The sequence below is a fragment of the Sapajus apella genome, unplaced genomic scaffold (assembly GCF_009761245.1).
Source record: "Sapajus apella isolate SASKATOON/1434 unplaced genomic scaffold, GSC_monkey_1.0 scaffold7, whole genome shotgun sequence".
NCBI lineage: Eukaryota > Metazoa > Chordata > Mammalia > Primates > Cebidae > Sapajus > Sapajus apella.
Window position 1 is genome coordinate 4,506,360 of NW_022436947.1, and position 26,295 is coordinate 4,532,654.

The following is a 26,295-nucleotide window of genomic DNA, read 5'->3' on the forward strand; positions in this document are numbered from 1 at the left end:
TTGATATTAGTCACAGAATCTCCCTTTTCATTTACAACCCAAACCCCCATCCCATGCAGGCAGGGGATGGGGGTGCAAAAGCAGAAGTTGCTGCAAACTCTGAGCTTTTGTACCCCAAGAGAAAGAAGAAAATGTCCATTTTCAACTCAGCTATCCAACATCTGTATGTATTTCGTTATGCACATTTACCAGGAAGTGAATAGTCTGATATGTCATTGAAGGGAGAATTGCCCTAAAGATATAAGATATTGCGAGTTAACCTTAGATAAACAAGGTATTCAGTATCTTAAGCCTTCTTTTTATTTCTCCCTTTCTCTCTTTTTCTCCTCTTTTGCCCTCCCTAATGAACTAATGACTATTTTGAAATTTCATCTGAAAGAACAATTTGGTCAACATAATTTGTGGGCACATTTTCTTCAATTCCTAGCTATGTGTGAGTGTATACCCTTTAGAAAAAGCCATATACATCATTTGTTGTTAACTGTCCTTAGATTCTTTACATGTGCATGTGTAATTGTGTATTTGTGTGCATGTATTTTGTGTATGCTTTGCAAAATCCATCAGTAATAATATGTCCTGGAGCCACACTCCTCTTGAGTCTTGGAAAATGCTCTGCTGAGTTCTATAGGATAAACTTTGGTCTTGAATAATAATAATAATCTTGTCTTAGATATTTATGCCAGGAAACTGAAAGTAATTTCCAAAATAAAACCAAGAAATGAATTGATAAATAGCAACTGATCTTAAACCACAGAGCTCCAATATATCATAACAAAGTGACCAACCTTTTATCTCTTTGCCGAATTCCCTTAAAAATCAATTTATATAAAAATAGAAATATTAATGTCTTAAAGAAGGTCTAAAATGAATACATGTGCATAACCTTGTTCCTTTTCATTATATTACAGAATTGCCATTAGTGAGAAACCAGTTAATCCTAGCTACAAAATATGCTCATTTTCTCAAACCAGCTGAGAGGTAGAGGGAAAGAAGGTGAGAACCCTTAGATGACACATAAATGCCCTGATGAAAAATTGTCACGCTCTTCATTAGAGAATTAAACTTCAGCTTCTTCAGCTATGTAGTAGTAATAATGATATCTGTCCTTAAAGGATTCAGCATGTGCATTAAATGATAAAATATATGTGAAAGACTTTCAGAATTTACATTATTTGAGAAGGCATTGTTGTTGCAGTATTTGAAGATGTCAGTATCTAAGAGGGTGTGTTTCTGCGACTCCATCTTTAAGGGCTTCTAAGTTCCTAAAATTGTAATGAAGTGTCTAGTTCATAATTAGAACAGCAGGAATTTTAAATATTGCTACTCTTATCATATTTTAGCAATAGGAAAATGAAGGTCGAGAGCCATTAGTGATTTAGCCAAAGTCAGAAAACAACAGATCAAGGGAATCCTGCTTCAGCTCATTGTTTCAACTCCAGATTCTTGTATCTGCAATTCTTTCAAAGGACAACTCACTGTTTTCTCTTAATAAACAATGAACTCTGAGAGAGGTAGTGCCATAGTGGGCAGCTCAGTGTGGCTAAGTAATCCTAGAAAGGCTTTATAGTTTGGGGGAACTGGACCGAAGGGTAGGGTTTATGTACATGTAGCAGATCAGGAAGATCCATACCTTATAGGTATGGAAAATGGCAAGAATCTATTAGGCCTGCAAAAGCATGCTGTGAATAGAGGCCACTGGGGAGAGTTACCAGGCTATGAGAAATAATGCACTGGAGATTGTACAAAAAACATGTGCATTATTAGTAAAGGCCAAATTTTAGATGATACCTTTCAAGTAAATTTTGCCTAATGCTATAAAAGTTTAGATTTTTGACAGAAAGACTGACAGGTTCTTAATGGATTTCTTTTCTTTTAGGCTGTCTCCATGCTTTATACGTCTGCCAAATTAATCTTCCTAAATAGATCTTGTGTTGTGTCAGTGTGTTTCAGAATACTCCCATGTCACTGCAGTGTCTATAATAAAAGCAAATTCAAGATCTGCCACAAGGTAAGCCTCCACCCCGCCTCAGGTTTGCTTCTTGATCTGATCCCTCTCTTTCAGCCAAAATATTCTATGAACCATTTCCAGAATTCCTCCTGGACTTCTGGGGCTTCCTAGTCTAGAATAATAGCCATCCCTGACTCCACTCATCACATTTTTTCTAAATCCGTTTTTCAAAACCCAGTATAAACTATTCTATTTATTTTGAGTCTTCTTTCATCTTCTCTAATCTGTACAGTGGAAGCTTTTTCTTTTGGACCAAGAAAACAACTTTTCACTGTAAACTCATATGCATTTGTCAGTAGTGCCTTGGACGTATTCTCTTTGAGGACAGAGCACATGCTGCCCTGGGTAAGCCAGTCTTGAAGCAGAATCTCAGAGGGCTGACTGGCCAGGCACTTACACACTGCAGACATCCTCCTTGGTTGACTACCAACTGAATATCTGTTAATAATAAAAGTTCGGAATCTACTTTGAGAAATGAACAAATAAAACCAATTTCTTAAAAATGAAGAAGCTACTTTTGAAAGTCCCAGGATACAACTTCTCCTTAACAGAATGTATGTTTAAAGGATTTGTTATTGCACAATATACATTTTTTTCCTCTCACATTAATGGAGTCCCAAGTTAATGCAATATCTGGCCAGAGCTTAATGTGGTATTTGTAAATATTCTTTGTTAATGTGTTAGGTGATAGTACAGTGTTTATTACTTACCAAGCAGCATTCTAAACGTGTTAGATGTTTAATTTTTGGCAAACTTACAGGACAAGGAATGTTATTATTCTTACTTTACAAATGCTAACACAGGGCACAGAGGGGTTAAGTAAGGTACCAAAAGTCACACAGATAGTGTGAGTAAAAGGCCTAGGTTTTGAAATCAGGCAATCTGAGTTCACTGTCAATACTGTTAACCATTGCACCATATTATCTCTTTATTTAATTAATTTATTTTTTTAGAAACAGAGTCCTGCTATGTTGCCTAGGCTGGCCTTGAACACCTGGACTCAAGCAATCCTCCTACCTCAGTGTCCCCAGTGACCGGGACTATAGTCATGGGCCATAGTGCCCAGCTTATTTTATTTCTTAAATAAATTTTATTGAGATACAGTCAACAATTTTAGTTATACACAATAAAATGCAGCCATTTTAAATGTGTGGTTTGATGACTTTGACAAGTATATATTCCATGTAATCACCATATTAGAATATTTGGTAGTTCCATCAACTTCTCTCCCCATCCCCAACTTGCAGTCCCAGGCAACCAATGACGTATGTTTTGCCAGTGTAGATTAGGTTTGCTTTTTTCTAGAAATTCATATCATGAAATCAGCATATACAGTATGTGTTCCTAAGTGTCTGGCTGTTTTTCTCAGTGCAACATTTTTGAATTTAATCAATTTTTTCATTTATCAGTAGTTTATTCTTTTATTGATGAATAATATCTCATTGAATGGCTCTATTAAATTTTATTAACATATTCATCAATTGATGGATTTCTAATTTGGAACTATTATGAATAAAGATGCTATGGGCGTCTGTGTACAAACCTCTGTTTGGACCACATTTCTCTAGAGCAAAAACCTAAGAGTGAACAGTCTAAATATATCTAGGAAAGTCTAATCATATGGTAGGTGTATGTTTAATTTATAAGAAGCTGTCAAATGGTTTTCCAAAGTGGTTGTACTATTTTACATTTCTACCAACACTTGATATTTCCAGTCTTTTTAATTTTAGCTCTTTGAGTACGTGGGTAGGTGGCAGCTCATTGAGGTTTTAATTTACTTTTCTTTGACAGGGCAAATGAAGGTAAGCATTTCTCATATGCTGATTGGCATTTACATATTTTCTTTGCCTATTTTTTGTTGGATTGATTGGCTTTTGATTATTGGGTTATATGAGATCTTCAAATACACTGAATCACAATTTTGGTCAAATATGTATTTTGAGAATATTTACTTGCATTCTCTGGATTGCTTTATTGTCATTATTAATTAATTAATGTATTTTTTTCCTTTTTTTTTTTGACATGGGGTCTTGCTTTGTCCCTCCGATTGGAGTGCAGTGGTGTGATCATAGCTCACTACAGCTTTGATGTCGTTGGCTCAACTTATCCTCCCATCTCAGCCTTCCTAGCAGCTTGGACTATAGGCATCTGTCAGAAGACTCAGCTAATTTTTTTCAAAAAATTATTATTATTTTTTTTGTAGAGATGAGGTCTTGCTGTGTTGCCCAGGCTGGTCTCCAATTGTCAGTCTTAAATGGACTTCCAGAATGCTGGGATTACAGGTATGAGCCACTATGCCTGGACTATTATGTTTAATGATGGCTTTCAAAGAACAAATTTTAATTTTGATGAAGTCCAATTTATCAATATTTTAATAACAGTTTGTACTTTTTACATGCTAGCTGAGGGATCTTTGCCTACCCCAAAATAACAAAGATTTTATCTCATTATATTGTAGAAATGTTACAGCATTTGCTTTTATGTTTAGGCCTTTAATCCATTTTGAATTAATTTTTCTCTATGGTCTCAGAGTTTATGTCTTTCCATATGGGTGTCTAGTTCTTCCAGCACTATTTACTGGCCAACCTATCCTTTCCCCATTGAAAAATGTTTGATTCCATTTGTGAATTGACCATCGTTTCCCATTGTTTTATACATCTGTCTTTATGCCAGTACTGTACAATAATCTTGATTATTGTAGCTTTATAGTAAGACCAAGTAGAATCCTCTGTTTTTTTTTATTTCACAAATGGTCTGCCTAGTCTATGTTCTTTGCACTTTGCACTTTCAGGTTGTCAATTTCTATGAAGGCACTTATTGGGATCTGGCCTTAATGATATTTAATCTATATAAAAATATAGAAAGAATATATGTCATAACAATCTTACATTTTCAAATTGCTGAACAGGATGAATCTCTCCATTTATTTAAGTGTTGTATAACTTGTCCTAGAAATGTTCTGTGGGTTTTCAATGAGTAAGTCTTGAAAATATTTTGCTAAAGGTATCCCTAAGTATTTCATATTTTTGATAATGGTTCATTGTTAGAAATAAAAATAAAAGTGATCTGTAGTAATAACTTGTATCCAGCTAAAGTCACAAATTAGTTCTAGAAGCTTTTCTATGCATTTTTGATCAATGTCTATGTATATACTCAAGTTATCTAAAGTCAACTGTATACCTCCTTTTCATTTTTTTCTTTTTCTGGACTTATTTTATTGGCTAAGATTCTTATATAACATAGAATAAAAGTGGTAAGTGTGGCTATTCTTGCCTTTTTCTTGGTTGTAGTTGGAAAGTGCTGACTTTTTCTATTATGTATCCTTTAGCTGGAGGCTTTCTGTGGATATCTCTTATCGAACAGGAGTAGTCATTCATATTCTTAAGTTGATTAACTTTTAAATTATGAATGGATGCTGAATTTTGTCAGATGCTTTTCCTATATATTAACATATTCCCTTTTCTCCTTGCTTAACCTGTAAATATGATGAATTTTGATTTTTACATGTAAAACCAAACTTGCATTCCTGAAATAAATACCCAATATGATGCACAGTATTATACTTTTTATACATTAATGGCATTGATATGATGATATTTGTTAGACACTTTTGCATCCATATTCATTTTATACTTTGCTCTGTATATTTTGTTTTCTTGTAATGTGTGATCACACTTCTTTGGCTATTTCAGGTCTAATTTTCTGTGTAAGTCTGAGTGAGGTCATTGTCCAAGACCTGCTCTTTCAGAACCTTGATTTTAGCAGTTCTTAACAAAAAAGACAAGATTGAGGGGCTTACGTCAAGCTCCTTAGATCCATAAGACACAAAGTCCAAATTTATAAATTTTTAGGGAGAAATTGAAGCAAGCATTGTTGTTTGCTTCCCAAATTCTGTTTGCCTTTTCCTTGTGCTGACATAGTCTGTGTGGCTATGTGACTAGACGTTGACCTATTCTGCACTAGAATTTGGGTCTATTTTAAACTTCTTAAGCCAAATGTGCTTGGAGCTCCTTGCAACCATATTGAAGAGCATTGGGTTGCAAATTTGAAAATGCAGAGTCAAAAGATGAAAAGACTTCATTCAATTCTTGAAGACTTTGAAGCACTGACTTTATCAACTTGTGTTGTTTGTGAGATAAATTCTTGAAATTTCTAAGCCATTTTTATTTGCTTTATGTTTTTTAATAAAAATTATAATTATTATAAAAATATATCTAATATAGAAGTAAATTTTATAATCTTGTCACAGCGATAAAAACAAAGTAAAAGTGTTGTTTTTATTACCTTTGAAATATTTCAGAGCGAGGGAGAGAGTTGTATTAATTGGGCTTCTAGCACACTGTGAAAGTTTGATGAATTATCCTTTTACATTCTAGGGTTTTTGAAGAACCTGGAGTGGCAATCAAGAATCTAAACATCCTGCCAAGTAGGCAATCCAAGAGACAAAAGCTGACAAATTTTTCATCAGTTTCCTTCACCTTTTTAAACTTCATGTTGATCACATTCTTGCATTTGTCACTGCAAAATCAGCAGCCTCATTTTCAAAATACTCTTAGGTCATGTTATAATTTCTGTGATTTCAAATCACCTTGCATTAGTTATATTTTGGCCTGGTAAAACTCATGCAAGGGGCATGTTCATTACACCCGGAGAGGCTGAGAACTGGCATTAGTAAGCCAAAGTCACTGCTGACAGGAGTTTGTGTGGTCAGAGAAAGTGTTAAAGGGCAAGTTTGGAGTTAATTATTTTGCATAAGATACAGGAACAAAGGAAAGACTTTTGGGGAGTAGGTTAGTGCAGTAGTCTCCTACTGAGTGCTCTGCTTCCACCCTCATCTTCCTGTGCTCTATTCAACACAGCAGAGAGGACTTTATAAATCAGAGTCAGATTTAGTCACTCTTCTTGGCTTTCCACCTAATTCAGAGAAAAAGGGAATTCCTTACAGTGGACAAAGGCCTTAGGTGATCTGGCTCCTTACTTCCTTTAATGCCTCTACCTCCTCTCACTGTGTTCCTGCCATAGTGGCCTCCTTTTCTTCCCCAAAAAACTTGGTGCGAGCTCAGAGCTCAGAGTCTTTGCCTTTTTGATGCCTTTGCCTATAGGCTCTTCCCTCAAATATTTATTTGGCCAGCATCCTCAATTCTTTTAAGTCTTTTAAGTCTTCTGTCAAATAGCATCCCAAGAAAACTTTTCTCCTCCAAACTGACACTTTATCTTCCATCATCTTATTTTCTTGATTTTTAAATTAAACTTCTAATTAAAATTAACATTTGTAAACTTTTTTTTTTTCTAGAGAAGTGAGGTGATTACTAAAAGAAGCATAAAAATATATTACAATAGGATATGGTTCGGCTGGGCAAGTGAAGTGGAAATACAAGTTCAACAAGAAAAAAGAATAACATAAAACTTCCAATAATTTATTTTTTTAAAATTTATTTATTATACTTTAAGTTCTGGGGTACATGTGCAGAATGTGCTGGTTTGTTACACAGGTATATATGTGCCATGGTGGTTTACTGCATCCATCACCCTGTCATCTACATTAGGTATTTCTCCTAATGCTATCCTTCCCCAATGCCCCCATCCTCTGCTATCCTTCCCCTTGCCCCTCCTTCTACTACCCCCCACCTCCTGACAGGCCCTGGTGTGTGATGTTCCTTTCCCTGTGTCCATGTGTTCTCATTGTTCAACATTCACTTATGAGTGAGTACATGCGGTGTTTGGTTTTCTGTTCTTGTGTCAGTTTGCTGAGAATGATGGTTTCCAAATTCATCCATCTCCCTGAAAAGGACATGAAGTCATCCTGTTTTATGGCTGCACAGTATTCCATGGTGTATATTTGCCACATTTTCTTTACGCAGTCTATCATTGATGGGCATTTGGGTTGGTTCCAAGTCTTTGCTATTGTGAACAGTGCCACAATAAACACATGTGTTCATGTGTCTTTATAATAGAATGATTTATAATCATTTGGGTATATACCCAGTAATGGGATTGGTGGATCAAATGGTATTTCTAGTTCTAGATCCTTGAGGAATCACCACACTGTCTTCCACAATGGTTGAACTGATTTATACTCCCAACAGCAGTATAAAATCGTTCCTATTTCTCCACATCCTCTCCAGCATCTGCTGTCTCCTGATTTTTTAATGATCACCATCGTAACTGGCATGAGATCGTATCTCAATGTGGTTTTGATTTGAATTTCTCTAATGACCAGTGATGATGAGCTTTTTTTCACGTGTTTGTTGGCTGCATAAATGTCTTCTTTTGAAAAGTATCTGTTCATATCCTTTGCCCACTTTTTGATGGGGTTATTTGTTTTTTTTCTTACACATTTGTTTAAATTCTTTGTAGATTCTGGATATTAGCCCTTTGTCAGTTGGGTAGATTACAAAAATTTGTCACTTATCATATCTATTAAAAACTTTTAAGTGACTCATTAAGAACAACAACATAGGCTGTCTAAGAGTAGGGATTGTCAACAGTTTTTCTTCATGGCTCTATTAACCTAAAGACTTAAGTGCTCAAAGAATATTAGCCTAATGAAGGAAATGACTCAGAATCTTGAATGGACAGACTCTTGACTATACCCTAGGATGAAGTTTGGATTTGAGATTGAATATTTCAGTATGTATTAAAGAACATACTCTACCTCAACTTTGAAGTAAATGCTGGATTGAACTAAGTTATGACTAATCTCAATCTCATAAATTTATATTTATTAACAAAATAGACTCTCTTTAATATTTCTTTGCGTTTTTAAAATGCAATGGTAAAAACTATTAGATTTTCTTAACCTCAGCCCTGTTAACATTTTGGGCCAAATTATTCTTTGTTGTGCAAGTGTCAGAGCCCTTGAACCAGAATGACTCCACGTTGAATAGGGGCTGGGTAAATAAGGCTGAGACCTACTGGGCTTCATTTCCAGGAGGTTAGACATTCTAAGTCACAGGATGAGATATGAGGTCATCACAAGATACAGGCCATAAAGAACTTGCTGATAAAACAGCTTGTTGTAAAGAAGCCAGCCAAAACCCACCAAAACAAAGATGGCCATGAAAGTGATCTCTGGTCATCCTCACTGCTCATTATATGCTAATTATAACACATTAGCATGCCAAAAGTCACTCCCACCAGCACCATGATCATTTACAGATACCATGGCAATGTCAGGAAGTTACCATATATGGTCTAAAAAGAGGAGGACCCCTCAGTTCTGGGAGCTGCCCACCCCTTTCCAGGAAAATTCATGAATAATCTACACTTTGTTTGACATATACTGCTAGTGCTCGACTTACGACCACGATTGGTTCCGACAGACCCATCGTAACATGATTTGGTCGTAAGTTGAGTATGTATGTACCGAGTCTGGGATAACAGTTGAAATGGTGCACGCGGAGATGGTAGTGCTGCCGGAAGCTGGTCCGCACTGTCGTACGCCCAGCTGGGCAACATTTGCGCTGCCAGACGTGGAGCAGTCATGGCTAGCGATTGTGGTCGTAAAGTCGAATGGTCGTAAGTTGCATAGGTTGTAAGTCAATCAATACCTGTAATCAGGAAATGACCGTAAAAGTGGACAGCCAGCAGCCACTGGGGCTGCTTTGCTTATGGAGTAGCTAATCTTTATTCCTTTACTTCTCTAACAAACTTGCTTTCACTTTGCTCTATAGACTTGCCCTGAATTCTTTCTTGCAACTGAGATCCAAGAACTCTCTCTTGGGTTCTGGACCAGAACCCCTTTCTGGTAACAAAGGCTGTCGTATTCATTGTAAGATGTTAAACAGCATCCCTGGCCTCTACGTACTAGATGCCAGAGCGACCCCTTCCCCCAAGCTGTGACAACCAAAACTACCTCCAGACATTATTCACTTTTCCTGGAGGGAAAAATTGCTCCCAATGGATATCCACTCATGCATGCAATTTTAGTATATACCTATCTGAATAAAGGGTGATATTTTTGATATAACATATGTAATTGAGTAGAAATCATGGGAATCTTATGCTTACTTTATCAACCCTATAGAGAGCACCTCAATCAAGCCAGCATTGCTCACCTAACTGGTAGCAGTATGTTACATTTGTATATGTTAAGAGAAAGCTGAAGAACAGAAAGAAAATGGATAAGCCTTTTTTCAATGGCTTGGAAATTTTGCCCCGTTAACAAAATGCTGAGACATCTTTTTCAGTAAAGGGACTGGGGAAAATGCTAATAAAAATGATAATGTGCATTCCTCCACACTTTATACAGATGAAATCTGATTAAAACAAACACTGCTTGCTTCATGGGGAAGTGGAATCACAAAAGGAAAATAGATAACTTGAAGCCTGTGTGTAGGAGAAAGGAACACAGCTTCCTTATTTAGTTATTTCATTTGACAATTGTTTGTGGTATGTGTATGAAGAGTTTGGGAAGGGGGATAAACTGTAGGTGTATAATTGCATGTCTGATGCCATTTCTTTTGAATAGTTTGACTACTTGATTGAGTTTATAGAGCCACCTCTTTGGTTCCAGCTGACTGCTCCGTGGGACATTTTTACAGGTAGCAGTCAATATAAGAGCCCCAAATCCCTAAAAACTGCTTGCCACAACAATGCTTCTAATTTGGGGGTTTGGGGATAGCTCTAAGTAAATAAGCTACTTAATAAATATTTGTCAAATTGAAATGAAGGGATGTAACCTCAGAACTATGAAAAATGCAAGCCTATTTTACTATCAATTTGGGAGGATGCCATCAAATGATAAGCTGAGCAGTAAAAGTAAGTGAAAGGATCTAGCCAAGGAGCAGGAAAAGCTGGTAAGTAGCAGAAAATCTCGAAATTTACATTTTGAAAATGTTTGGGTAAATTTGTGTAATGTTATCTTAATCCTTTTATACAATACTTTTATCTCATCTATATCATAAATACTTACCTCTGCATTAACTTAGCATCTTTCCTCATCTGAATGAAATGAAAATTTCAGAGAGACGCAAAGCCCAGCCTCCAACTTTTACGAACCTCAGAGTTTGAGCTACATTGACGAATCCTCTAAATTCTTGGGTGTCAAAGGCATGTTACTAAATAGGTCGCTAAAGGCACCAAGGAAACCAAAAAAGGAAAGAGCTCTCCGTAAAGGTAAGTAGCACTTAATTGGGACTTTTCAGACGTCTGTCACTCTTTGTGACAATTGAGAAAAAGTACTTTGTACATTTTGTGCTTTGCAGGTGAAATGTGACTGACAGCTGGGTAACTGCCTCTGTGTATAGGGAGGGCTTTGGTGGGTGGGAAAGAAGTAGAGGCTGGTTTGAAGAGAGTGCTTTTTCATCCTGAATATCATTAAAGAATTGTGTGGGGCCAAAACGGTAACCTAAAATGCAGTCAATTGTTCATTTAAAATATCCCATTTGGCAAAGTGGCCTTGCACCATCTGAAGACTAGATCATGCATGGAGTTTGGAAAAGAAATACTGTGTTTGGTCTCTGCTAAAAACAAAACAAAATACCATCTCCTGGCCTCTTGGTTCAAATCCGTTTTCTTGCTCCACGGGGAGAGACTGCCCCTGGAGTATTCTGCTTTTAATAAGCTTCCCAATCAGCTCTGGAGCGCAAAGCGCTCTCCCTCCCTCGCCCAGCCTGCGTCCTCCTGGCCCGCTCCTCTCATCCCTCCCATTCTCCATTTCCCTTCCGTTCCCTCCCTGTCGGGGCGTAATTGAGTCAAAGGCAGGATCAGGTTCCCCGCCTTCCAGTCCAAAAATCCCGCCAAGAGAGCCCCAGAGCAGAGGAAAATCCAAAGTGGAGAGAGGGGAAGAAAGAGACCAGTGAGTCATCCGTCCAGAAGGCGTGGAGAGCCGAAGCCAGCCAAGCAGGAGCTGCAGCGAGCCACCCATACCTGGACTCGGCAGTAGCAACCTCGCCCCTTGCAACAAAGGCAGCCTGAGCGCCAGAGCGGACATTTGCAACTCAAAGTAAGTGAGAGGAACGTACGATTTCTCGGAGGGCTCTTCGAGTTTGCCTTCACCCTGTGACACTTTTCTGGGTACCAGCCGATGATGGTGGTAGGACTGAGAGAGGCTGCCTGGTGTCTTTGCTGATAGCACTGCTCTCAAAACTGACTTGCTTCAGGGACCAAGGGAGGCATATTTTGGGGGAGTCAGGTTAGGTTCGTCAGGGAGTGCTTAGGTAAACGGAGGAAGTTTTTGTGATGTTAAGCGTGCATTTGGACCATGTTCCAGCTGCCAGCTGGAGAGCGGGCCAGGGCGGGCTGGAGAGTGCATCTTTGCTTTTTGTAAAACCTGGAGCTTTAGTAGGTGTGTCTGTGGCTGGGTAGTTGGAGATAAAGTAAGGCAGGCTGAACGCAGCTCTCATTTTCCCGTCCTCTCTCCGATTCTCTGATTGCCCCAGGGCCAGCCAGCCCATGACTCTTAGCTGGCATTTCTAGGTAAACTGTGGGGTCTTGTTCCTCCCAGTGCTAGCTGTCATGGAATGTCTCTCACAGAACCACTGGCACCCTTCTTCCCACCTGACAGCCAGGAATGGTTCCAGAAATGGTTAGGTCCAAAGCTTAGAAGACGCCCCTTGAGTCCCATATAAAGAACTGCCCTGCCCATAGATCCTTAAACTTTTAATTTGACCCACATGAATCTAGGGCATATTTGTTACTAATTGACTAGATATTTAGAATTTTTAAGTTGATGTGTCTAATAAGTTAAGAATTTTTTTTTGAGAGGAATATATTGAACTCCTTTCTTACTTAATAGATGGAACGTGAAACCTTCTCTCTCTTCTCCATACACACACACCCCTTTTTCCATGACATAACATGACACAACACACACACACACACACACACAAGAACACATACAATACATGCAGTTTAGATACACTCTATTGTTACCTCACGCTTGTGTCTGTTAAGAGGTGCTTTGTAAGTTTGGGGATGCATTCAGAAAATAGGAGGGGTGGGGGTTCCTAAGAGGAGAGAATATTAAAGTTCCCGTCCTTGAGCATTTTAAGAGTTATCAAGTATTTTGCTTTAGCAGCTTGAGAAACGGATGGGGTGTTTGTGTGTGTGTGTGTGTGAGTGTGTGTGTGTGTGTGTGTGCGAGTGTGTGTGCGCGCACGCATGCGCACTGGAGTGAGAGATCTGGGAGAAGACTTGGGAAATTACCAAAAAGAGCTTTTGAACTAATAACATAATGAAGCAATTTTATGATTCAAGGCAAATGTGGAATTGATGAAACAGCAGAGCCCATTTTAGCCCCTTAATTATCTGGGGATGCATTGATATGTAGAAATATTAAAAGGTAATGAGAATGAAACAAAAGAGAAGTCTCCCAACACAGGAAATAAAGCTTGTATTTTCCATCTTCATTATGTTTCTTTTTAAGTAAATTATGCACTTTAAAGGCCAAATCATTAAAAAAAATATGTAGTTCAGTTAAATTCAGAGGCAATTAGAATGAATATTGTCTTTTTTTCTCTCTGTTTAGGACATGAGTTATTTCAGACTGGAAATATTTATACATTTTCATTTAAATTAGATGATATTTTTTAAAATTATATTTTTTCAAAATACTCTAATGTCATTCTTTTGTGCTTTAAGAAACTTGGGGCTAGAATTCTCTAATTGTACTCTAAATACATAGAAGGTGATCTTTTTTTCTGCCACCGCTCACCGATTCCCTTTGGGACATCTTTTTCTTCATTTAGTGAAAAGCCACTATAAGGAACTCCCATCTGAAGCCACATATAACAGCATTATTAGTTGCTGTGTTCCAGCTGTTTGCTTCTGGATGCAAATGCATTATGTTCTCAAAGGTAGAGCTTGAGATAAACAAAAGTACTATTTAATACATGACTTTTAAATTATCTGACTTTAAATGAGATATTATGGAGAATTAGAGTAATAAAGTATACCTAACTATATTTATAGTCTAATGTATTATGTGTATAATATATAATTCTGTTTTTTTTTCGACTTCTTTTCATGAGATCCTGAGATTTGGAATCATAAACTTCTTAATTTGTTGACATTTTCCATGTGCCTTATTTGGGCTTCACATATAGCAACATGTAGCAAGACCTACATTTCTTTTTAATGAGCATTTTCATTTTTTGAAAAATTTCAGTAAAGCTAATGGCCCTTTTATAATTATAAAATTATAAAATTTTATAAATTTTAAACATGAAACAACTGAAAACAACAGAGAGAAACAAGATGTCCAGATAGTTGAATCATTTTTATTCAGTAAAATTAATCTTAGATGTCAAATATTTTAACTTTAAATCTTTTATTTTTCCTTTGAATATATCCTTGCTTTCTCACCTACATGGCATTCTCACATGAACTCTGATCTTATTCCTATTTGTGACATGGTGTTTTCAATTACTATTCAAAAATTTCCCAGGAAACTGAGTTTAGCTGGCTTGTTCATAATGATGTGATAAATTAACAATAGATTGAGGGCCAGAGTCAGAATTCAGAATACGAATTCCCTTTCTCTAAACAATTATGCTTTTTAATATGGCGGTATAATGATATGGGGAGCTGTTCTTGACTTCTCTCCTGAAGGAGGCATCCAAACTGAACCACCCAATGTGATGAGAGTTCAGATGTGCTCCACACCTGAGTGCACCTCAGCCCGGTTTGAGGTCAACTTTTCACAGGAGTGTGAGGCTGTGTAGGAACTCTCTGATGGTCTTTGTTCCATGGCTTTGCTAGTGATGTTGAGTTGAGTTTCTCCATAAGGGTGAGGAATGTTTTCTCCTCTGGCTTCTGTTCTAATAATCGAAGAGTTTTGTCTCCTGACACAAGGTCATGTCGTTGCTGTGGGAGGGGAGGTAAAATGATACTCAGGTATGAACCTTCTTTTTATGAGCTGGGCTTGCTTTTTTCCATCCAGAGTCAATTGGCTTAAGTGGAATTTGGAGCATGGCCTTAAGGAAAGTTGTCTTTCTTTCTGGTGTTTATGGACAATTGAAGTTTCCACTCGCTGGGCTATTTTTCCATCTACTTCAAGCCAGCCTAGTATTTGGCATAGTTTTCATGGTGTCATTATAATATTTCTAGATTGTAAAATATAACAAGCTTCCTTTTCTTTCTATTTTGGCATTTAGCAAATAAGAGATTAAAACAGTAGCTTAGAAGAGTAACTATGATGAAACATTATCAGAGGGTATTATAAATATGGTAATATTTTGGATTTAATTATGTGGATCACATTCAGCACAAATCCCTATTTTACAGTGACTCCTTCATGTTTGAGACACTTTTAGAAATAAAATTTAATTCATTTTTTGGGCTTTATTTATTGAGCCTCTTTTTCATAGTGAGTTTAGATAAAATGATATCTCAAATAGAAAAGACAAGCATATCCAGTTTTCTAAAAATAGAATTCTTAGATTTTTTTCACACAGAATATAACAAAAAATCAATTGATGTATATTAATCCTGAAAAAAGTGAGTCATAGTAACTGATAATTGGGCCCATAATTCTAAGAATTGTTCTTAGCAAAAGCCAAAACATCATTTTAAAACACAAATAACATTCTGTGTCTCTAACCCTTTGTTCCCTTTCCTTCCTGCTTTTACATTTACCTGTTTCTCCTTCTTTTATCTCATTTATCTATTAATTTGGTTGCCACTATTTCCATCCAGAAGGTCCCAGAATGTCTTACCCAATTCCCTCTACTTATGATAGCATACATTTCTCTATGTACAGATGTACTAGGAATATCTTCCCATATCTTGGCATTCTTGAATACTTGGACCTTCCTAGCTGATATTGTGACATTCTTTTGGACCTGATCTGCTCCCAATCTGTTTTCAGTACCAATGCCCTCCTACTGATTCAATGGTATTTTCCTTTCTTTTTTTTTTTTTTTTTTTTTTTTTTTTGATTCAAGACCTTGGTTAAGGGTCAGCCAACACTTTCATCACTGCGATGTGTTGACCTCATTCTCTTCTCAGCTTCCCAACATAGTGTAAGGGTGCAGCTGGAGTTACGTGTCTCTATCACAGCCTCCTGGGGTCCTACTCTAACAATACAATTTTTCTTGGCTCCTATGGCCAGCTAGTTTAACAATATTTATTGTATGTATGTTGGATGCCTAATACTACATTGTGCTAGACAACGTAGCATGTTTAAGATATAGAACATGGTGTTTATCTCTATGTTCTCACAAAGTATCTAATACTTTGTGTTTGGTAAGTGATGTGAACTTGTGTAATTCTTTATTAGAGATGTCTTTAAAGGAGATCTCAATCAAAATCCATTATACCCTCACTCATCTCTGGACAAGATGCTTTAAAAGTCACAGGTTACTAATCCCAACCTTTTATGATCGTCTTGTACTGTAACATCCTTGATATGTTATCATCTTAATATTTTCCTAATTTCTTTGGATACTCCCTTTTTCACTTTTTGTTTTGCCTTTTTCCTCATCTTCCAAATGTGTACATTTATTTCCAAATATTTCAGTCACCGCCCCCCTTTCTCTCTCCTCTCCAAATGCTTCAGCATTGTCACAACTCTTCTTTGAGTTTTAACTCCAACTTTGACTAGGAAAATTCTCAGACCTCTTCATTCTCTCTAATGAGATCTAGACTCAAATTTTTAATTTTTTTTCAACAAATACGAAAGGAAATCATTTGGGCACAATTCTATTTGGAGGAGGAGATTGAAGTAAAGGACTTCTTATTATTTTATTTTTATCCCTACCAGATTTTATGGATAGTGACTGCCCTACTTTATGGTAGGTAGTGTGATGAGGCACACAGGACAAATAAATAAGTCTTCAAACAGCTAATGATCTACTCATTGCTTACAGGAGAACATTAGAACACTAATTACTACAACACAAGTTAGAGTAAGGTATGTACGATTTTCGCCCTAAGCAGTTCCAACAACAAAGGGATCACATTTTTATGAGAAAAAGAAAAATGGAGCTCACAAAAGGCTAAATGGTATTCAACATCTATTTCAAAAGCATGATGTCTGTTTGTTCCTTTAATGCTGCTTATTCTGGAAGAGAAATTGAACTCCCAATTCCTTCATGTTTTCATTTTACATTTGCTATGTAACATGGCAGAATCAAATTATTGGAAGTGCTTATCTTACGAAATCAGACTGAGTTTATTTAGAATCAATATAATTTTTAAGACATGGCGCTCACTGTGGATGTCCTTTTCAGGAAAATTTATACCAGAAGAGGAGAGAGTCCTTTAATGAATACATATACGTAAATGGAAAGAAGGCAAATCCCTATACTTTAGCTGTGAATTTGGGTGAAATCCTGAGTCAGAAATTGGAGGCACCAAAGGTTTTCCAAGCAAATGCCCCCTCTAGTGGAGCTGTACTTCTCCCCTTCTCTTTTCTTCAAAGTCTTCTCATCACCCCTTTTAGTGAGTTCAGCTCCTCCTCTCTCACCAGTTGACACCAGCCCCACCCCACCCAACTCATGCACCCTATTAAAGTAGAAACTCTCATTCTTTCAAGAACCCTAGCATGTTTAGCATAGAACCATTGAAGGTGGCAAATAACTGAGAAAATAAATAGATAGCTCTAAATACCGTTCATTCTCTTCGCCCGTGTTGATCCACTCACCTTGACCATCTGTGTTCTATGCCTAGCCTTCCTTGCCTTACCAAACAACTTGGCGCCAATTTGCTGTTTAAGCCCAGGCATTCCCATTCTCAACTTCGAACCTCTAGAAACCTCTCCCACTCTTTCCTTTTCTCCCTTCATTCCACATGTCATATTGGCCTGCCAGTTCTCCAGAGTGTCTTCCTAATCATATTTCACCTTGAAAATTTTAAACTTTTCATAGTTTCTGACCCAAGACTACCTCCAGAATGGAGAAACACTTACCCCTTCTTTAACAAACCATGTTATTAAAAGTGACAAAACTAGTGATTTGAAGCATTATTTTCATTATAACTTCTATGTAGGTCTTTTTTCTGGAGTATTTCACATTTATTTTTTCATTATATTTCTGCAACTCTACTCAGGTATAGTGAGTGGGATTTTTTAAAAAAAGATACAGAATTGTAGGCATAGAGAAGTGAAGGGGGCCACATTCAATGACATACAGATAGGATAACAAAAGTCTTAAAATTCCTAGCTTGAGTTTATTCCTCTGTAATATGATGCCATCTCTTTCTTAGGCTAATAAATTACCCATTTGTCTCTCATGTCAAACCCCAAATCCAATGTATGTGCAGTTAGAAGTCAAATAACTGACAGCAGCAGTTCCCTGTCTTCAATGATTATCAGATTAACTAGACTCATGTGTAGGTGCCAGTTGCCTGCAGCCCATCTTCAGCAGTTCTGATTTAAGAGGTGGAATCGAGGAACCTGGACTTATGACAGGGCATGTGGATGCAGATGATACACTAAAAACAGTAGCCCTAATGGCTCAATATTTGAGCTCCAAGGTCCAAAGTGTTGAGGTATAAACCACTATACCTCTTAGTAGCTCTGTGACCATGAGCAAATATTGTGGTCTCCCTTACTTCAACATTCTCCCATGTCTCTAACATGGGAGCAGACTTACATTTCAGGATTGAAGTATGAGTATAAATTGAGAAAGTCATTGTGAAGTACTGAACATAGAGTCTGATTGCTGGAAGTGTTTGAGGAGGACAGTGAAAACAATGATCACAGTGAAGCAGCACCAGATGCAAGTCCCCACTTCCTCCCCCTCTTGAATTGCTTTTCTTTCTCATGCCCACTCGGCATCTGCAACAAACATTCAAGCAGAAACCTGGGTGGAATTCCCTGCTTCTTGAAAGGCCTCACCATTTCCACATGCTCAGACCATTCTCTTCCTTCTCTCTAAATGCAGATCAAAAATGCCTTTCTTCTGGAAGGATACATACTGAGCATATGATCATGATCAAGGCCTGGGGGTTTGGCATGCAAAGTGTCCAGTTTACACTCTTTGATCTGATCCTTTCCCATAAAGTCTACAGGAGCATTTTGCAAACAGGAGGCTTCCAATCCAAGAGACAGGCACCTTATTGCTGATCTTAGTGATGCTCATAATCACACCATCTCTCACCCCTGTTGATGGAGGCTTCAGTTCAGGGAAGGAGTTAAGGTTTGGGTTCAGGAACCAGCATTTCACCACAGTCTGTCTGTTGTTTGGTATGGGCTGCTGCATGTGTCACTGAATTTCCTGGAATCTCAGGTTTTTGAGCTCTAAGTGGGAAATGATGATGATGTTATTTGTTTTACCAACCCCACAGGTGGGTGGTAAAAGTCAATGGTCCTGACGGAACATCTGTAACCTCTAAACTGTTACACTGAACGTGAACTTAATAAAGTCAGTGGGGCAAGTTCTGCCTTTCTGGTTCCCCAATCCTGCTATTGTCATTGTCATTTTCTCAGGACACCCAGAAATTGCCTAAGATGCCTGAAGGTAAGTTTGACAGACAAAGTGAGGAGGAGGTAAGATGTGTGACAGGAATGAAGCAAAAGAAATGAGTCATATTAAAAAAAAAGTGAGAAGACATCTTAAATGAGGCTAAACTGAAACAGGCATGCTTTCTTTTACTTCAGATTGTGTTATATTTCCTTCTGAAGTGTCTTAAAAGCTACATGTCACATTTTTAAAATTGGTTATTCTCACTAAATATAAGCCTTAGTAATTGGCTAGCAGCAGTTCATTTACATGATGGCTGGGTAGTTGTGCTTCTCAAACTTTCATGTGCATACCAGTCACTCAGGGATCTTGACAAAATTCAGTAGGTCTCCAATGAACTCTCAGAGTATGCTTTTCCACCCAGCTCCCAGGTGACAGCAATGCTGCTGGCTTGGGGACCTCTTTTTGAGTAGCAAGCCACTATAGTTTAATTCAACAAACTTGAGGGAACAGGAGACAAATCAGAACTCTCCAGCCATGATGGCCATAGCTTAATAAAAATGATGAGGATCATTGTCAGTAGCACTTCTTGCTCTATGTTAAAACTTCTAAAATTGCATCTTTGTGACCAAATAATATTTACAATGTATGATTATTTATGAAAGAAAATTGCAGACACCACCTGATTTGCTATTGACTTCACTGAAGTTTCTGTAAGCGTAAAAAGTCCCTGGCCAGATGTTGCACTTGGGTCTCTTTACCAGTGCTTCTGCTAGGGTCTTTCTCTGGAGAAGGTGTAAGTGATCCCAAAGTGGCTTCTTCATTTGTCTTAAAAGCTAATGAGGCTGGCCAGGTGTGGTGGCTCACTCCTGTAAGCCACAGTCTTTAGGAGGACTTTAGGAGGCTGAGGCGGGTGGATCATGAGGTCAAGTGATCGAGACCATCCTGGTCAACGTGGTGAAACCACGGTCTCTACTAAATGTACAAAAATTAGCTGGGCGTGGTTGTGCGCGCCTGTAGTCCCAGCTACTCAGGAGGCTGAGACAGGAGATTGCTTGAACCTGGGAGGCAGATGTTGCAGTGAGCCAAGATAGTGCCATTGCACTTCAGCCTGGCGAAAGATTGAGACTCTGTCTCAAAGAAATAAAAACAAGCTAATGAAAGTGTTTGAAAACTTCATTCTTAATATGGAAAAGATATACTGTAATATGCTTATTTAGTGTTGGAGTCTTCCCTTTAGAATCCTAACATCTGTAACTGCATTAGACAGACTCTTTCCTTCCGTACCGTAATGGAACTAGAGCAGGAATCATCCATCTTTGTGACTTCCTCAAAGACGTTGGGCTGCCCAGAGAAAGAGCTGGGGCTTTTTGCTTCAGAGTCCAGATTTAATCAATAAGGAACATATTGTGGTAAGAGTCTTGGGTAACAGAGGAAAAATAGAAGCTATCTTTGTCTGTTTTGTGTTGCTATAAAGAAATATCTTAGGCTGGGTAATTTATAAAGAAAAAGGGTTTATTTGGCTCATCATTCTGGTGGCTGAAAGTTTCCAGACCGGGCATCTAGTGAAGGCCTCTGACTGCATGTACTCATGGTGGAAGGTGAAGGGGCACGGGCAAAACATAGGAGGAGAGGAAGCAAAAAAGACAGGAAGGTACCAGGACCATTTTAACAATCAGCTCCTGGGGAACTAAGAGTGGGAACTCACTCACCCAGCCTTCCAAACCCCAAGAGGGAGGGCATGAATGTACTCATGAGGGATCCACTCCCAGGACCCAGACGCTTCCCATTTGGCACCACCTCCAACACTGGGAAATCAAATTTCAACATAAGATTCGGTGGGGACAAATATCCAAACTTACAGAAACTATACAAAACTTTAGAATGGTGTTTTCATGGCGGCTTTCCTATTTGGTGTGCATACGCTTTATTAAAGACCTAGCCATGGGATCATTGTACACAGTAGCGGAATCGTCTCTGAGGTTTTAACATATGGTGGCCTTCATTCATGAGCTTACGAACATCAGATCGTTGGCTTAGAAAACATACCTTGCATCTTGAAAGAACCTGATTTCAAGGGTCAAGTTAGTGCCTTCAAAAATATTTATTACAAAAAAAAATGCCCTCTGTATGCAATGTATTTCTTTAGATATGTTTCAAGGGATTCAAATGAGCAAAACTGAAGCTACTAGAGGAGAGAAAACAGGTAGTTTATTAGATTATTTTTAACAGTTATCTGTGCTGAAACCTTGAAACAATAAAATAAAGCCTTTCTTCCCATTGTCTTTTTTATTTATAATATACTTTTTTATTGAACAATGTCTCTGGGAATATGCAGAATCTCAAATACAGCACAATGCAGGTCAAATATGTGAAAAGTTTGGTTAATTTTAACCATGTGAAAAATGATGAAAGATTGTTTTTCTCATTACGATGTTTCTTATTACGAAAACACAAATGTACCTGAAGAAATAGATTACTTTCTCCCATTCTAGAAAAATAGATGTTTGTGGTACAAGATATTCAAATTTTATGGAAAAAACTTACTTATAATTATTAAAACAGGAACCACTGTTAGCACTTTGATATACCTTTACAGTTTTTCTGATGTAACTTTTAAAAATAGTTAGGTGCATAATGGGGTGTCCTGCTTTCTATCAGTGTTACTGATGCATGCAATATTTTTTAACAGCTATGCACGTGTTAACATGTGCACTTGATTCTACCAAATGAGCCAATTAGGATGGATATTCAATTTATTTAGCTTGATATGGGTAAATTAGAATCATAAAAATTGCTAAGTAAATTAATGTTATGAAGGCTCATAAAAGAGCCAGCGCTAGAAAAATGCAAACAAACAAACATCTCATAAAGCAAGCAAACAAATAAAAGTCTTTGTCCTTGCGAAGAGTGTGCTGTTTACATGGGAGCAAATAATCCTGGGTAACTTAGTGTGTGCCAATTAAAGGTCAAGCTGAGTACGCATTGTCTTTCATTCTTACTCTAAAGGACCCTTCCATATATCCAAGGGTAAAAGCCTCCCCAGGGAAGACACAGCTGCCTGGTCCCACCCAGGTTGGATCTAACCCCTTAGCGCTTCTCAAGAGCCTGAGAAACTTTGGAGTTGCTGTGGGGCCCAAGGGAGTGGGCCTGATGTGCTGCAGGTGGGTAAACTGCGAGCTCAGCAAACCTCTTTGATGCATGTCGCTCCAGGGCTTGGCATCCTTCAGCGAGTTACTTATTTGCTCTGTTATTATTTGGAATGACTAGAGAACAATTGGCTCGAGTTTAAAGTGAGTCAGATCAAATTTGGGTTTGACTACCACATTCCCAATTGCAGAGGAGGAGTGAAAGTCAAATGCATTTAGTATCTCTGCTAGTGTTGGGATTCCCACCAACTTTGGCCTAAGTGATTTTTAGCCTTTTTAAATTGCGGCTTTATTATGATGGTTTGGGAATTACAGTTAGCCTTCTGATACTTGATATCTGGGGATTTGAAGATGTACTCAAGGCTGTCATAAATGAAACTGGTTTGGAGACGTAGACTAAAAGTAATTCAGCAGGAATAAGTGGGTAGTGTGGATTGCTACCAATTTTTCTCTAAACAGATCTACATTTCCTAAAAGCAGCCTAACTCTGTGGATTTCTAATGTCTCATCCAGTGACCTTTTTTCACTAGACATTAAATGGAAACCCTTTTTGTCAAAGGCAGCAAGACCAATAAGACAAAAGAAACAGCATTGGACTTGAACTGAGGCTTTAGAGAAAACATCCAAGAATCCCATAGATAGAAGGCCTACTATACCTGGAGAGAGGAACGTCAGACCTCATAGGAAATTCTACTAGATAGCATTGAGGCTTCTGCCGCTAAGGAGGAAGTACTGAGCATGCCATAGGGTCCTTATGGCCCATCTGGCTGTGATGGTGCTCCTGAGGAGATTCCTCTCGGGTGGATTTGCCTTGTTTGTTTTCCACATCTCCTCGGCTCCAGGTGCTTCTTGCCATAAAAGTCCCAGCAAGTCACTCCAGCTCTGTGGAGCAAACCTGGCCCTCTTCTTGTTCTTCTCAGAGGAAGTGTTTGATGACAAAGCAAAATCTGCTGTTCTAGTAAAGAGTTCCTTCCCAAAACAGGACCTGAGGAATCTTGGGTACAGAGCCTGGAGTTGGACAGTCTGGTCCCTGAAGCCATCTTCCATAAACCTTTCCTTTAACCCGTTATTTTCACTCATGTCCTCCCCACCTTTAGTGAGGGATCATGAAAGCAAGAGACTGAAATGTGCTTTTCTGGAGCACATCCGTGTTCCTTCAGCCAGGGCTTTCCTGCACACGTGCCTTCTAGATTTGGGGGCTGGTTTTCTGCCTTGATTGTTATTTGCCGTAATGTGTCATGTTCAACATTCTGTTTCAATTCGGAAAAAGTTTAGGTTGGGTATTTCTTTTCTTCCTCTTCTCCTCCTTCTTCTTACTTTTTTTTTTTTTTTTTTTTTTAGATAGGGTCTTTCTCTGTTGCCCAGGCTGGAGTGCAGAGGCATGATTCTCTTGCTTCAGCCTCCCAAACAGCTGGGGTTACAGGAGCACATCACCACGCCTGTCTAATTTTTGTATTTTTACTAGAGACAGGGTGTCAACATGTTGGCCAGGCTGGTCTCGAACTCCTGACCTCAGGTGGTCCACCCACCTCAGCCTCCCGAAGTGCTGGGATTACAGGTATAAGTCACTGCGCCTGGCCAATGTCATTATTTTCATTTGGAGGTTTCCATAGGAAACGACTTCAATTGCTAATCTTGCATCACTGTCTTTTATATTTAAAGAAAGTCACTATATTAATTATGAGTTTCACGGGCTATGTTTCTTGTTGCTGAACCTCATTGTTTGTTCCCACAATTGTGTCTAGGTCTTTCACTTTATCACTTCCTGAATAGGCATTGAGTATGAATATTCCTGAGTGTGGATTGAGGACCCACTATATGCCAGTTGTGTATAGTACTCCATCCATGTTTATTGTTGCATAGAATTGGAGTAACCTTTTACTAGTTTCTATTCCTCTCTTGTCCCATGTCTGGACCTCCAAAAACTCTGGCAAGAATTACTAGTAATCGGCTGCCCTAACGCAAAATTGTGACATGAGTAATCATTTTCTTTAGCATCTCCAGCTTTTTCTTCTTCTCTGTCCTTTGCACTTAGGGAATGGTTTCATCATCAGTGCTCAGGTACCTGGAGCCCAGTTCCTGCTTTGTCTGAAGGCATGCCTTGTTCTTACCTTCACCCTGAATGGTGACATCCCTACCTTCCCTTGCTGCCCTCTGAGGACTCATGGCAATAAGTCAAAATCAAGACCTGCCAGCACCTCTAAGACGTTGTTCCTAGGAACTACCAAGAACAAGGAGACTTGCTTCCTTATCACGAGCTAGTTCTAGAAACCAAAGACCTTGCTTTCTGTTCTTGTTATTTCTCATCATTTTTTCAAATTTCTGAGCACAATTCACCAGCATTAATAATAAAATAATAGCTAATACTTATTGAGTGCTTTCTATACAGTGGGGAGCTCAATACTAGAACTTTACATTCAGTGCTGGGTTAAATGCTCCCAACAACCCTATGGGGTAAAGAAGACTTTTCTTGCTAAATGAGGGAACTATGTCTCAGAACTAACTTGTCCAACATCAAAACCTAGTAAAAAATAGAATTGATCGTGTAGTCCAAATAGTTCTAACCACAAAATTCTTAAATGTCGTATTCTTCTAGCTCCATTCCCCTATTCAATGTCAAGGACCCAGTGATTATTTGAAAAGATATTTTGGTTCACTATTCCTTTCTTTCCTCTAGTCAGTATCCGGGAATATTTCTTCACATTATGTCATTTGTTTCTACCTCCTTATGATCAAGAGAGTCCTGTGCCTGGGATAAGGGATGCTGCCATTAGATTACCCTTCTTGATTGCATATGATTGCACATTGTTTCATTCCCATTGTTTTCTCAAACACCAGTTTGCCTGGCATGGTGTTTCAACATGTCTGAGCTCAGGAAGGGGACAGGCAGGCGTATAAGCAGGAGGGTGTCTAGGAGCTGCTCAGTCTGTTTCTCTAGCCTGCTATCACCTGACTAAATTGTTTGTTGGATTGCTGTGTTCTCTCCCTGGGGGAGGCCACAGTGCTGGGTTTGTTTGTGTATGAGAGTCTCTGGCTTTGATTAGCAGCTAGCTCCAGTGCAGCTGAACATACAATAGGGACCAAAGGATGGGAAAAAAAAATCCTGCTACAGTTTCCCATTGGAAAGCATTCACTGTCAAGCTTGGACATCCAACAGTGGGACACAGATGAACAGAGGCTGGGAAAGGTTAGGTGATGGATTCTCCATGCCCTGCAGCCTGTTGTGTGTGATAGGTCATTCCTTTACATGAGTGTTGAGCCTCTATTTCTCTAAAATGTCTTTTATGATTCAGGTTTGAGACTGGTATTGATGTAGTTTGACAAGGGGCAAAACCTGGAAAGCTGCAAAGCATGAAGGGACCCCAGGATTCCAAGAGCTAGAGCAAAAGCAGTAAAAATGATGTGTCTATCTTAAAAGGCTAGTTACACAGTAAAAATTTGAAAAAAGGTCTTTAATCTGGCAGCATGGAAGAAGTTAAAATAGCTATAATTCTACAGCTGAAACAAGGAAGACACATTTCTTTTATAATATAGTCAGTGATTTCCTTACCACACTTATAATTTTTTTCTTCCTACTGAATTAAATATTAAATCTACAGCAAGTACCCATACCCATCATCCAGTGGCTGAATAACAAGGTGTCCACCTGAGGCCAAGAGCCTCCCATGTATCCTTAGAGGGCTGCTTCAGTTTTCAAGGATTTTTAATCAATAGAATAACTGTCTGAGACACTGTGCATTTTCCAACAAGACACTGTTCATGATCCTGGCCTGTAAGGATCTTAGTTGCATCC

General features: G+C 38.4%; 1 protein-coding gene across 3 annotated transcripts in view; it reads left to right on the plus strand.

The window, feature by feature from the left end:
* Positions 1 to 11,530: 11,530 nt before the first annotated feature.
* The window catches only part of PTN (pleiotrophin), a 114,533-nt gene continuing 99,768 nt past the window's right edge, over positions 11,531 to 26,295 (plus strand). For 2 of the 3 annotated variants that reach the window (XM_032275892.1, XM_032275894.1), the window contains exon 1: positions 11,531 to 11,954. The gene's annotated coding sequence lies outside the window, so the exon portion shown is untranslated. The remainder of the gene's footprint in view (positions 11,955 to 26,295) is intronic. The other variant, XM_032275895.1, reaches the window with a different exon arrangement.